This window comes from Pungitius pungitius, unplaced genomic scaffold (genome assembly GCF_949316345.1).
Source record: "Pungitius pungitius unplaced genomic scaffold, fPunPun2.1 scaffold_24, whole genome shotgun sequence".
Taxonomy (NCBI): Eukaryota; Metazoa; Chordata; class Actinopteri; order Perciformes; family Gasterosteidae; genus Pungitius; species Pungitius pungitius.
The window spans coordinates 96,551-108,240 of NW_026909886.1; the positions used below are offsets into that span (position 1 = coordinate 96,551).

Genomic DNA, 11,690 nt, shown 5'->3' on the forward strand with positions numbered 1-11,690 from the left:
TAGAAGAGATGCAATAGGAAGAAGATGAAAGGTGGCTTACGTCCATACCATCGTCAGGCCATTTGAGGTGGCGGGGACTGCAATGGCCATTCACCGATTGGCTGGGACCCCTGGGCGGGTCTTCTCTAGTCCATCCAATTTTCGCCATGGGATGTCACAGCCTTCTTTGCATACCCTTATTTAACCCACACAAAGATGCCAGCGGCAGGCGTGTCATAATTCATTGACGCATTATAAAGGATTAGGAAAAAGATAAAAAGCAGCTTACGGCCATACCTCTCTGGTTCCGCCCGATCTCGTCTGATCTCGGAAGCTAAGCAGAGCAGGGCCTGGTTAGTACCTGGATGGAAGACCGCCTGGGAATCCCAGGTGCCGTAAGCTTTTTCACTTCTCTCTCCGAAAGCCGCCGAGCGCCGCAGATTGTACACCTGTTTTAACGTTGGATATGAAAGGAAATTAGACAATATTATCCAAAATGATTCCGTTTCATGATTGCTAAATTAGTGTTGATCAACATTTACGATTGGCATACTATTGTTTGTAATTTAGCCGTTGAAATACAGGTGCTAACCCAACATGTTAGAATTGCCAGTGAAGAAAAGTAAAGTTACCTTCAGGCTTTAGGAACCTCTCTTGCCAATGCTAAGAACTGCTTCAATTTTAGAAAAAGAAACTTCTGATTAACTTTGACACGTTTTAAAGGATTAGGAAAAAGATGAAATGCAGCTTACGGCCATACCTCTCTGGTTCCGCCCGATCTCGTCTGATCTCGGAAGCTAAGCAGAGCAGGGCCTGGTTAGTACCTGGATGGAAGACCGCCTGGGAATCCCAGGTGCCGTAAGCTTTTTCACTTCTCTCTCTGAAAGCCGCCCAGCGCCGTAGATTGTACACCTACACAATTGTAAAAAAAATTTCACATTGTAGAAGAGATGCAATAGGAAGAAGATGAAAGGTGGCTTACGTCCATACCATCGTCAGGCCATTTGAGGTGGCGGGGACTGCAATGGCCATTCACCGATTGGCTGGGACCCCTGGGCGGGTCTTCTCTAGTCCATCCAATTTTCGCCATGGGATGTCACAGCCTTCTTTGCATACCCTTATTTAACCCACACAAAGATGCCAACGGCAGGCGTGTCATAATTCTTTGACGCATTATAAAGGATTAGGAAAAAGATAAAAAGCAGCTTACGGCCATACCTCTCTGGTTCCGCCCGATCTCGTCTGATCTCGGAAGCTAAGCAGAGCAGGGCCTGGTTAGTACCTGGATGGAAGACCGCCTGGGAATCCCAGGTGCCGTAAGCTTTTTCACTTCTCTCTCCGAAAGCCGCCGAGCGCCGCAGATTGTACACCTGTTTTAACGTTGGATATGAAAGGAAATTAGACAATATTATCCAAAATGATTCCGTTTCATGATTGCTAAATTAGTGTTGATCAACATTTACGATTGGCATACTATTTTTTGTAATTTAGCCGTTGAAATACAGGTGCTAACCCAACATGTTAGAATTGCCAGTGAAGAAAAGTAAAGTTACCTTCAGGCTTTAGGAACCTCTCTTGCCAATGCTAAGAACTGCTTCAATTTTAGAAAAAGAAACTTCTGATTAACTTTGACACGTTTTAAAGGATTAGGAATAAGATGAAATCCAGGTTACGGCCATACCTCTCTGGTTCCGCCCGATCTCGTCTGATCTCGGAAGCTAAGCAGAGCAGGGCCTGGTTAGTACCTGGATGGAAGACCGCCTGGGAATCCCAGGTGCCGTAAGCTTTTTCACTTCTCTCTCCGAAAGCCGCCGAGCGCCGCAGATTGTACACCTACAAATTACAAAAAGAATATCACATTGTTGAAGAGATGCATGTTTAGTGTTGTTTTAACGTTGGATATGAAAGGAAATTAGACAATATTATCCAAAATGATTCCGTTTCATGATTGCTAAATTAGTGTTGATCAACATTTACGATTGGCATACTATTGTTTGTAATTTAGCCGTTGAAATACAGGTGCTAACCCAACATGTTAGAATTGCCAGTGAAGAAAAGTAAAGTTACCTTCAGGCTTTAGGAACCTCTCTTGCCAATGCTAAGAACTGCTTCAATTTTAGAAAAAGAAACTTCTGATTAACTTTGACACGTTTTAAAGGATTAGGAAAAAGATGAAATGCAGCTCACGGCCATACCTCTCTGGTTCCGCCCGATCTCGTCTGATCTCGGAAGCTAAGCAGAGCAGGGCCTGGTTAGTACCTGGATGGAAGACCGCCTGGGAATCCCAGGTGCCGTAAGCTTTTTCACTTCTCTCTCTGAAAGCCGCCCAGCGCCGTAGATTGTACACCTACACAATTGTAAAAAAAATTTCACATTGTAGAAGAGATGCAATAGGAAGAAGATGAAAGGTGGCTTACGTCCATACCATCGTCAGGCCATTTGAGGTGGCGGGGACTGCAATGGCCATTCACCGATTGGCTGGGACCCCTGGGCGGGTCTTCTCTAGTCCATCCAATTTTCGCCATGGGATGTCACAGCCTTCTTTGCATACCCTTATTTAACCCACACAAAGATGCCAGCGGCAGGCGTGTCATAATTCATTGACGCATTATAAAGGATTAGGAAAAAGATAAAAAGCAGCTTACGGCCATACCTCTCTGGTTCCGCCCGATCTCGTCTGATCTCGGAAGCTAAGCAGAGCAGGGCCTGGTTAGTACCTGGATGGAAGACCGCCTGGGAATCCCAGGTGCCGTAAGCTTTTTCACTTCTCTCTCCGAAAGCCGCCGAGCGCCGCAGATTGTACACCTGTTTTAACGTTGGATATGAAAGGAAATTAGACAATATTATCCAAAATGATTCCGTTTCATGATTGCTAAATTAGTGTTGATCAACATTTACGATTGGCATACTATTGTTTGTAATTTAGCCGTTGAAATACAGGTGCTAACCCAACATGTTAGAATTGCCAGTGAAGAAAAGTAAAGTTACCTTCAGGCTTTAGGAACCTCTCTTGCCAATGCTAAGAACTGCTTCAATTTTAGAAAAAGAAACTTCTGATTAACTTTGACACGTTTTAAAGGATTAGGAAAAAGATGAAATGCAGCTTACGGCCATACCTCTCTGGTTCCGCCCGATCTCGTCTGATCTCGGAAGCTAAGCAGAGCAGGGCCTGGTTAGTACCTGGATGGAAGACCGCCTGGGAATCCCAGGTGCCGTAAGCTTTTTCACTTCTCTCTCTGAAAGCCGCCCAGCGCCGTAGATTGTACACCTACACAATTGTAAAAAAAAATTCACATTGTAGAAGAGATGCAATAGGAAGAAGATGAAAGGTGGCTTACGTCCATACCATCGTCAGGCCATTTGAGGTGGCGGGGACTGCAATGGCCATTCACCGATTGGCTGGGACCCCTGGGCGGGTCTTCTCTAGTCCATCCAATTTTCGCCATGGGATGTCACAGCCTTCTTTGCATACCCTTATTTAACCCACACAAAGATGCCAGCGGCAGGCGTGTCATAATTCATTGACGCATTATAAAGGATTAGGAAAAAGATAAAAAGCAGCTTACGGCCATACCTCTCTGGTTCCGCCCGATCTCGTCTGATCTCGGAAGCTAAGCAGAGCAGGGCCTGGTTAGTACCTGGATGGAAGACCGCCTGGGAATCCCAGGTGCCGTAAGCTTTTTCACTTCTCTCTCCGAAAGCCGCCGAGCGCCGCAGATTGTACACCTGTTTTAACGTTGGATATGAAAGGAAATTAGACAATATTATCCAAAATGATTCCGTTTCATGATTGCTAAATTAGTGTTGATCAACATTTACGATTGGCATACTATTGTTTGTAATTTAGCCGTTGAAATACAGGTGCTAACCCAACATGTTAGAATTGCCAGTGAAGAAAAGTAAAGTTACCTTCAGGCTTTAGGAACCTCTCTTGCCAATGCTAAGAACTGCTTCAATTTTAGAAAAAGAAACTTCTGATTAACTTTGACACGTTTTAAAGGATTAGGAAAAAGATGAAATGCAGCTTACGGCCATACCTCTCTGGTTCCGCCCGATCTCGTCTGATCTCGGAAGCTAAGCAGAGCAGGGCCTGGTTAGTACCTGGATGGAAGACCGCCTGGGAATCCCAGGTGCCGTAAGCTTTTTCACTTCTCTCTCTGAAAGCCGCCCAGCGCCGTAGATTGTACACCTACACAATTGTAAAAAAAATTTCACATTGTAGAAGAGATGCAATAGGAAGAAGATGAAAGGTGGCTTACGTCCATACCATCGTCAGGCCATTTGAGGTGGCGGGGACTGCAATGGCCATTCACCGATTGGCTGGGACCCCTGGGCGGGTCTTCTCTAGTCCATCCAATTTTCGCCATGGGATGTCACAGCCTTCTTTGCATACCCTTATTTAACCCACACAAAGATGCCAGCGGCAGGCGTGTCATAATTCATTGACGCATTATAAAGGATTAGGAAAAAGATAAAAAGCAGCTTACGGCCATACCTCTCTGGTTCCGCCCGATCTCGTCTGATCTCGGAAGCTAAGCAGAGCAGGGCCTGGTTAGTACCTGGATGGAAGACCGCCTGGGAATCCCAGGTGCCGTAAGCTTTTTCACTTCTCTCTCCGAAAGCCGCCGAGCGCCGCAGATTGTACACCTGTTTTAACGTTGGATATGAAAGGAAATTAGACAATATTATCCAAAATGATTCCGTTTCATGATTGCTAAATTAGTGTTGATCAACATTTACGATTGGCATACTATTGTTTGTAATTTAGCCGTTGAAATACAGGTGCTAACCCAACATGTTAGAATTGCCAGTGAAGAAAAGTAAAGTTACCTTCAGGCTTTAGGAACCTCTCTTGCCAATGCTAAGAACTGCTTCAATTTTAGAAAAAGAAACTTCTGATTATCTTTGACACGCTTTAAAGGATTAGGAAAAAGATGAAAAGCAGCTTACGGCCATACCTCTCTGGTTCCGCCCGATCTCGTCTGCTCTCGGAAGCTAAGCAGAGCAGGGCCTGGTTAGTACCTGGATGGAAGACCGCCTGGGAATCCCAGGTGCCGTAAGCTTTTTCACTTCTCTCTCCGAAAGCCGCCGAGCGCCGCAGATTGTACACCTGTTTTAACGTTGGATATGAAAGGAAATTAGACAATATTATCCAAAATGATTCCGTTTCATGATTGCTAAATTAGTGTTGATCAACATTTACGATTGGCATACTATTGTTTGTAATTTAGCCGTTGAAATACAGGTGCTAACCCAACATGTTAGAATTGCCAGTGAAGAAAAGTAAAGTTACCTTCAGGCTTTAGGAACCTCTCTTGCCAATGCTAAGAACTGCTTCAATTTTAGAAAAAGAAACTTCTGATTATCTTTGACACGCTTTAAAGGATTAGGAAAAAGATGAAAAGCAGCTTACGGCCATACCTCTCTGGTTCCGCCCGATCTCGTCTGCTCTCGGAAGCTAAGCAGAGCAGGGCCTGGTTAGTACCTGGATGGAAGACCGCCTGGGAATCCCAGGTGCCGTAAGCTTTTTCACTTCTCTCTCCGAAAGCCGCCGAGCGCCGCAGATTGTACACCTACAAATTACAAAAAGAATATCACATTGTTGAAGAGATGCATGTTTAGTGTTGTTTTAACGTTGGATATGAAAGGAAATTAGACAATATTATCCAAAATGATTCCGTTTCATGATTGCTAAATTAGTGTTGATCAACATTTACGATTGGCATACTATTGTTTGTAATTTAGCCGTTGAAATACAGGTGCTAACCCAACATGTTAGAATTGCCAGTGAAGAAAAGTAAAGTTACCTTCAGGCTTTAGGAACCTCTCTTGCCAATGCTAAGAACTGCTTCAATTTTAGAAAAAGAAACTTCTGATTAACTTTGACACGTTTTAAAGGATTAGGAAAAAGATGAAATGCAGCTCACGGCCATACCTCTCTGGTTCCGCCCGATCTCGTCTGATCTCGGAAGCTAAGCAGAGCAGGGCCTGGTTAGTACCTGGATGGAAGACCGCCTGGGAATCCCAGGTGCCGTAAGCTTTTTCACTTCTCTCTCTGAAAGCCGCCCAGCGCCGTAGATTGTACACCTACACAATTGTAAAAAAAATTTCACATTGTAGAAGAGATGCAATAGGAAGAAGATGAAAGGTGGCTTACGTCCATACCATCGTCAGGCCATTTGAGGTGGCGGGGACTGCAATGGCCATTCACCGATTGGCTGGGACCCCTGGGCGGGTCTTCTCTAGTCCATCCAATTTTCGCCATGGGATGTCACAGCCTTCTTTGCATACCCTTATTTAACCCACACAAAGATGCCAGCGGCAGGCGTGTCATAATTCATTGACGCATTATAAAGGATTAGGAAAAAGATAAAAAGCAGCTTACGGCCATACCTCTCTGGTTCCGCCCGATCTCGTCTGATCTCGGAAGCTAAGCAGAGCAGGGCCTGGTTAGTACCTGGATGGAAGACCGCCTGGGAATCCCAGGTGCCGTAAGCTTTTTCACTTCTCTCTCCGAAAGCCGCCGAGCGCCGCAGATTGTACACCTGTTTTAACGTTGGATATGAAAGGAAATTAGACAATATTATCCAAAATGATTCCGTTTCATGATTGCTAAATTAGTGTTGATCAACATTTACGATTGGCATACTATTGTTTGTAATTTAGCCGTTGAAATACAGGTGCTAACCCAACATGTTAGAATTGCCAGTGAAGAAAAGTAAAGTTACCTTCAGGCTTTAGGAACCTCTCTTGCCAATGCTAAGAACTGCTTCAATTTTAGAAAAAGAAACTTCTGATTAACTTTGACACGTTTTAAAGGATTAGGAAAAAGATGAAATGCAGCTTACGGCCATACCTCTCTGGTTCCGCCCGATCTCGTCTGATCTCGGAAGCTAAGCAGAGCAGGGCCTGGTTAGTACCTGGATGGAAGACCGCCTGGGAATCCCAGGTGCCGTAAGCTTTTTCACTTCTCTCTCTGAAAGCCGCCCAGCGCCGTAGATTGTACACCTACACAATTGTAAAAAAAATTTCACATTGTAGAAGAGATGCAATAGGAAGAAGATGAAAGGTGGCTTACGTCCATACCATCGTCAGGCCATTTGAGGTGGCGGGGACTGCAATGGCCATTCACCGATTGGCTGGGACCCCTGGGCGGGTCTTCTCTAGTCCATCCAATTTTCGCCATGGGATGTCACAGCCTTCTTTGCATACCCTTATTTAACCCACACAAAGATGCCAGCGGCAGGCGTGTCATAATTCATTGACGCATTATAAAGGATTAGGAAAAAGATAAAAAGCAGCTTACGGCCATACCTCTCTGGTTCCGCCCGATCTCGTCTGATCTCGGAAGCTAAGCAGAGCAGGGCCTGGTTAGTACCTGGATGGAAGACCGCCTGGGAATCCCAGGTGCCGTAAGCTTTTTCACTTCTCTCTCCGAAAGCCGCCGAGCGCCGCAGATTGTACACCTGTTTTAACGTTGGATATGAAAGGAAATTAGACAATATTATCCAAAATGATTCCGTTTCATGATTGCTAAATTAGTGTTGATCAACATTTACGATTGGCATACTATTGTTTGTAATTTAGCCGTTGAAATACAGGTGCTAACCCAACATGTTAGAATTGCCAGTGAAGAAAAGTAAAGTTACCTTCAGGCTTTAGGAACCTCTCTTGCCAATGCTAAGAACTGCTTCAATTTTAGAAAAAGAAACTTCTGATTATCTTTGACACGCTTTAAAGGATTAGGAAAAAGATGAAAAGCAGCTTACGGCCATACCTCTCTGGTTCCGCCCGATCTCGTCTGCTCTCGGAAGCTAAGCAGAGCAGGGCCTGGTTAGTACCTGGATGGAAGACCGCCTGGGAATCCCAGGTGCCGTAAGCTTTTTCACTTCTCTCTCCGAAAGCCGCCGAGCGCCGCAGATTGTACACCTACAAATTACAAAAAGAATATCACATTGTTGAAGAGATGCATGTTTAGTGTTGTTTTAACGTTGGATATGAAAGGAAATTAGACAATATTATCCAAAATGATTCCGTTTCATGATTGCTAAATTAGTGTTGATCAACATTTACGATTGGCATACTATTGTTTGTAATTTAGCCGTTGAAATACAGGTGCTAACCCAACATGTTAGAATTGCCAGTGAAGAAAAGTAAAGTTACCTTCAGGCTTTAGGAACCTCTCTTGCCAATGCTAAGAACTGCTTCAATTTTAGAAAAAGAAACTTCTGATTAACTTTGACACGTTTTAAAGGATTAGGAAAAAGATGAAATGCAGCTCACGGCCATACCTCTCTGGTTCCGCCCGATCTCGTCTGATCTCGGAAGCTAAGCAGAGCAGGGCCTGGTTAGTACCTGGATGGAAGACCGCCTGGGAATCCCAGGTGCCGTAAGCTTTTTCACTTCTCTCTCTGAAAGCCGCCCAGCGCCGTAGATTGTACACCTACACAATTGTAAAAAAAATTTCACATTGTAGAAGAGATGCAATAGGAAGAAGATGAAAGGTGGCTTACGTCCATACCATCGTCAGGCCATTTGAGGTGGCGGGGACTGCAATGGCCATTCACCGATTGGCTGGGACCCCTGGGCGGGTCTTCTCTAGTCCATCCAATTTTCGCCATGGGATGTCACAGCCTTCTTTGCATACCCTTATTTAACCCACACAAAGATGCCAGCGGCAGGCGTGTCATAATTCATTGACGCATTATAAAGGATTAGGAAAAAGATAAAAAGCAGCTTACGGCCATACCTCTCTGGTTCCGCCCGATCTCGTCTGATCTCGGAAGCTAAGCAGAGCAGGGCCTGGTTAGTACCTGGATGGAAGACCGCCTGGGAATCCCAGGTGCCGTAAGCTTTTTCACTTCTCTCTCCGAAAGCCGCCGAGCGCCGCAGATTGTACACCTGTTTTAACGTTGGATATGAAAGGAAATTAGACAATATTATCCAAAATGATTCCGTTTCATGATTGCTAAATTAGTGTTGATCAACATTTACGATTGGCATACTATTGTTTGTAATTTAGCCGTTGAAATACAGGTGCTAACCCAACATGTTAGAATTGCCAGTGAAGAAAAGTAAAGTTACCTTCAGGCTTTAGGAACCTCTCTTGCCAATGCTAAGAACTGCTTCAATTTTAGAAAAAGAAACTTCTGATTATCTTTGACACGCTTTAAAGGATTAGGAAAAAGATGAAAAGCAGCTTACGGCCATACCTCTCTGGTTCCGCCCGATCTCGTCTGCTCTCGGAAGCTAAGCAGAGCAGGGCCTGGTTAGTACCTGGATGGAAGACCGCCTGGGAATCCCAGGTGCCGTAAGCTTTTTCACTTCTCTCTCCGAAAGCCGCCGAGCGCCGCAGATTGTACACCTACAAATTACAAAAAGAATATCACATTGTTGAAGAGATGCATGTTTAGTGTTGTTTTAACGTTGGATATGAAAGGAAATTAGACAATATTATCCAAAATGATTCCGTTTCATGATTGCTAAATTAGTGTTGATCAACATTTACGATTGGCATACTATTGTTTGTAATTTAGCCGTTGAAATACAGGTGCTAACCCAACATGTTAGAATTGCCAGTGAAGAAAAGTAAAGTTACCTTCAGGCTTTAGGAACCTCTCTTGCCAATGCTAAGAACTGCTTCAATTTTAGAAAAAGAAACTTCTGATTAACTTTGACACGTTTTAAAGGATTAGGAAAAAGATGAAATGCAGCTCACGGCCATACCTCTCTGGTTCCGCCCGATCTCGTCTGATCTCGGAAGCTAAGCAGAGCAGGGCCTGGTTAGTACCTGGATGGAAGACCGCCTGGGAATCCCAGGTGCCGTAAGCTTTTTCACTTCTCTCTCTGAAAGCCGCCCAGCGCCGTAGATTGTACACCTACACAATTGTAAAAAAAATTTCACATTGTAGAAGAGATGCAATAGGAAGAAGATGAAAGGTGGCTTACGTCCATACCATCGTCAGGCCATTTGAGGTGGCGGGGACTGCAATGGCCATTCACCGATTGGCTGGGACCCCTGGGCGGGTCTTCTCTAGTCCATCCAATTTTCGCCATGGGATGTCACAGCCTTCTTTGCATACCCTTATTTAACCCACACAAAGATGCCAGCGGCAGGCGTGTCATAATTCATTGACGCATTATAAAGGATTAGGAAAAAGATAAAAAGCAGCTTACGGCCATACCTCTCTGGTTCCGCCCGATCTCGTCTGATCTCGGAAGCTAAGCAGAGCAGGGCCTGGTTAGTACCTGGATGGAAGACCGCCTGGGAATCCCAGGTGCCGTAAGCTTTTTCACTTCTCTCTCCGAAAGCCGCCGAGCGCCGCAGATTGTACACCTGTTTTAACGTTGGATATGAAAGGAAATTAGACAATATTATCCAAAATGATTCCGTTTCATGATTGCTAAATTAGTGTTGATCAACATTTACGATTGGCATACTATTGTTTGTAATTTAGCCGTTGAAATACAGGTGCTAACCCAACATGTTAGAATTGCCAGTGAAGAAAAGTAAAGTTACCTTCAGGCTTTAGGAACCTCTCTTGCCAATGCTAAGAACTGCTTCAATTTTAGAAAAAGAAACTTCTGATTAACTTTGACACGTTTTAAAGGATTAGGAAAAAGATGAAATGCAGCTTACGGCCATACCTCTCTGGTTCCGCCCGATCTCGTCTGATCTCGGAAGCTAAGCAGAGCAGGGCCTGGTTAGTACCTGGATGGAAGACCGCCTGGGAATCCCAGGTGCCGTAAGCTTTTTCACTTCTCTCTCTGAAAGCCGCCCAGCGCCGTAGATTGTACACCTACACAATTGTAAAAAAAATTTCACATTGTAGAAGAGATGCAATAGGAAGAAGATGAAAGGTGGCTTACGTCCATACCATCGTCAGGCCATTTGAGGTGGCGGGGACTGCAATGGCCATTCACCGATTGGCTGGGACCCCTGGGCGGGTCTTCTCTAGTCCATCCAATTTTCGCCATGGGATGTCACAGCCTTCTTTGCATACCCTTATTTAACCCACACAAAGATGCCAGCGGCAGGCGTGTCATAATTCATTGACGCATTATAAAGGATTAGGAAAAAGATAAAAAGCAGCTTACGGCCATACCTCTCTGGTTCCGCCCGATCTCGTCTGATCTCGGAAGCTAAGCAGAGCAGGGCCTGGTTAGTACCTGGATGGAAGACCGCCTGGGAATCCCAGGTGCCGTAAGCTTTTTCACTTCTCTCTCCGAAAGCCGCCGAGCGCCGCAGATTGTACACCTGTTTTAACGTTGGATATGAAAGGAAATTAGACAATATTATCCAAAATGATTCCGTTTCATGATTGCTAAATTAGTGTTGATCAACATTTACGATTGGCATACTATTGTTTGTAATTTAGCCGTTGAAATACAGGTGCTAACCCAACATGTTAGAATTGCCAGTGAAGAAAAGTAAAGTTACCTTCAGGCTTTAGGAACCTCTCTTGCCAATGCTAAGAACTGCTTCAATTTTAGAAAAAGAAACTTCTGATTATCTTTGACACGCTTTAAAGGATTAGGAAAAAGATGAAAAGCAGCTTACGGCCATACCTCTCTGGTTCCGCCCGATCTCGTCTGCTCTCGGAAGCTAAGCAGAGCAGGGCCTGGTTAGTACCTGGATGGAAGACCGCCTGGGAATCCCAGGTGCCGTAAGCTTTTTCACTTCTCTCTCCGAAAGCCGCCGAGCGCCGCAG

General features: G+C 44.7%; 25 non-coding genes across 25 annotated transcripts; all 25 read left to right on the forward strand.

Annotated features, from left to right (window-relative positions):
- Positions 1 to 262: 262 nt before the first annotated feature.
- On the forward strand, positions 263 to 381 carry LOC134119458 (5S ribosomal RNA). Its single transcript, XR_009951011.1, has one exon. It is a non-coding gene; the product is annotated as a 5S ribosomal RNA (ribosomal RNA).
- Positions 382 to 725: 344 nt separating this feature from the next.
- LOC134119469 (5S ribosomal RNA) lies at positions 726 to 844 on the forward strand. Its single transcript, XR_009951022.1, has one exon. It is a non-coding gene; the product is annotated as a 5S ribosomal RNA (ribosomal RNA).
- Positions 845 to 1,183: 339 nt separating this feature from the next.
- Positions 1,184 to 1,302, forward strand: LOC134119480 (5S ribosomal RNA). The gene has a single exon (XR_009951033.1). It is a non-coding gene; the product is annotated as a 5S ribosomal RNA (ribosomal RNA).
- Positions 1,303 to 1,646: 344 nt separating this feature from the next.
- On the forward strand, positions 1,647 to 1,765 carry LOC134118835 (5S ribosomal RNA). The gene has a single exon (XR_009950396.1). It is a non-coding gene; the product is annotated as a 5S ribosomal RNA (ribosomal RNA).
- Positions 1,766 to 2,160: 395 nt separating this feature from the next.
- On the forward strand, positions 2,161 to 2,279 carry LOC134118862 (5S ribosomal RNA). Its single transcript, XR_009950423.1, has one exon. It is a non-coding gene; the product is annotated as a 5S ribosomal RNA (ribosomal RNA).
- A 339-nt stretch (positions 2,280 to 2,618) lies between these two features.
- On the forward strand, positions 2,619 to 2,737 carry LOC134119491 (5S ribosomal RNA). Its single transcript, XR_009951044.1, has one exon. It is a non-coding gene; the product is annotated as a 5S ribosomal RNA (ribosomal RNA).
- A 344-nt stretch (positions 2,738 to 3,081) lies between these two features.
- On the forward strand, positions 3,082 to 3,200 carry LOC134119502 (5S ribosomal RNA). Its single transcript, XR_009951055.1, has one exon. It is a non-coding gene; the product is annotated as a 5S ribosomal RNA (ribosomal RNA).
- Positions 3,201 to 3,539: 339 nt separating this feature from the next.
- On the forward strand, positions 3,540 to 3,658 carry LOC134119513 (5S ribosomal RNA). Its single transcript, XR_009951066.1, has one exon. It is a non-coding gene; the product is annotated as a 5S ribosomal RNA (ribosomal RNA).
- A 344-nt stretch (positions 3,659 to 4,002) lies between these two features.
- Positions 4,003 to 4,121, forward strand: LOC134119525 (5S ribosomal RNA). Its single transcript, XR_009951078.1, has one exon. It is a non-coding gene; the product is annotated as a 5S ribosomal RNA (ribosomal RNA).
- Positions 4,122 to 4,460: 339 nt separating this feature from the next.
- Positions 4,461 to 4,579, forward strand: LOC134119533 (5S ribosomal RNA). Its single transcript, XR_009951086.1, has one exon. It is a non-coding gene; the product is annotated as a 5S ribosomal RNA (ribosomal RNA).
- Positions 4,580 to 4,923: 344 nt separating this feature from the next.
- On the forward strand, positions 4,924 to 5,042 carry LOC134118895 (5S ribosomal RNA). The gene has a single exon (XR_009950456.1). It is a non-coding gene; the product is annotated as a 5S ribosomal RNA (ribosomal RNA).
- A 344-nt stretch (positions 5,043 to 5,386) lies between these two features.
- LOC134118896 (5S ribosomal RNA) lies at positions 5,387 to 5,505 on the forward strand. Its single transcript, XR_009950457.1, has one exon. It is a non-coding gene; the product is annotated as a 5S ribosomal RNA (ribosomal RNA).
- A 395-nt stretch (positions 5,506 to 5,900) lies between these two features.
- Positions 5,901 to 6,019, forward strand: LOC134118863 (5S ribosomal RNA). Its single transcript, XR_009950424.1, has one exon. It is a non-coding gene; the product is annotated as a 5S ribosomal RNA (ribosomal RNA).
- Positions 6,020 to 6,358: 339 nt separating this feature from the next.
- Positions 6,359 to 6,477, forward strand: LOC134119544 (5S ribosomal RNA). Its single transcript, XR_009951097.1, has one exon. It is a non-coding gene; the product is annotated as a 5S ribosomal RNA (ribosomal RNA).
- A 344-nt stretch (positions 6,478 to 6,821) lies between these two features.
- Positions 6,822 to 6,940, forward strand: LOC134119555 (5S ribosomal RNA). The gene has a single exon (XR_009951108.1). It is a non-coding gene; the product is annotated as a 5S ribosomal RNA (ribosomal RNA).
- Positions 6,941 to 7,279: 339 nt separating this feature from the next.
- Positions 7,280 to 7,398, forward strand: LOC134119566 (5S ribosomal RNA). Its single transcript, XR_009951119.1, has one exon. It is a non-coding gene; the product is annotated as a 5S ribosomal RNA (ribosomal RNA).
- A 344-nt stretch (positions 7,399 to 7,742) lies between these two features.
- Positions 7,743 to 7,861, forward strand: LOC134118897 (5S ribosomal RNA). Its single transcript, XR_009950458.1, has one exon. It is a non-coding gene; the product is annotated as a 5S ribosomal RNA (ribosomal RNA).
- Positions 7,862 to 8,256: 395 nt separating this feature from the next.
- On the forward strand, positions 8,257 to 8,375 carry LOC134118864 (5S ribosomal RNA). The gene has a single exon (XR_009950425.1). It is a non-coding gene; the product is annotated as a 5S ribosomal RNA (ribosomal RNA).
- A 339-nt stretch (positions 8,376 to 8,714) lies between these two features.
- Positions 8,715 to 8,833, forward strand: LOC134119577 (5S ribosomal RNA). The gene has a single exon (XR_009951130.1). It is a non-coding gene; the product is annotated as a 5S ribosomal RNA (ribosomal RNA).
- Positions 8,834 to 9,177: 344 nt separating this feature from the next.
- LOC134118898 (5S ribosomal RNA) lies at positions 9,178 to 9,296 on the forward strand. The gene has a single exon (XR_009950459.1). It is a non-coding gene; the product is annotated as a 5S ribosomal RNA (ribosomal RNA).
- Positions 9,297 to 9,691: 395 nt separating this feature from the next.
- On the forward strand, positions 9,692 to 9,810 carry LOC134118865 (5S ribosomal RNA). Its single transcript, XR_009950426.1, has one exon. It is a non-coding gene; the product is annotated as a 5S ribosomal RNA (ribosomal RNA).
- A 339-nt stretch (positions 9,811 to 10,149) lies between these two features.
- LOC134119588 (5S ribosomal RNA) lies at positions 10,150 to 10,268 on the forward strand. The gene has a single exon (XR_009951141.1). It is a non-coding gene; the product is annotated as a 5S ribosomal RNA (ribosomal RNA).
- A 344-nt stretch (positions 10,269 to 10,612) lies between these two features.
- On the forward strand, positions 10,613 to 10,731 carry LOC134119599 (5S ribosomal RNA). The gene has a single exon (XR_009951152.1). It is a non-coding gene; the product is annotated as a 5S ribosomal RNA (ribosomal RNA).
- A 339-nt stretch (positions 10,732 to 11,070) lies between these two features.
- On the forward strand, positions 11,071 to 11,189 carry LOC134119610 (5S ribosomal RNA). Its single transcript, XR_009951163.1, has one exon. It is a non-coding gene; the product is annotated as a 5S ribosomal RNA (ribosomal RNA).
- A 344-nt stretch (positions 11,190 to 11,533) lies between these two features.
- LOC134118899 (5S ribosomal RNA) lies at positions 11,534 to 11,652 on the forward strand. The gene has a single exon (XR_009950460.1). It is a non-coding gene; the product is annotated as a 5S ribosomal RNA (ribosomal RNA).
- Positions 11,653 to 11,690: the final 38 nt, after the last annotated feature.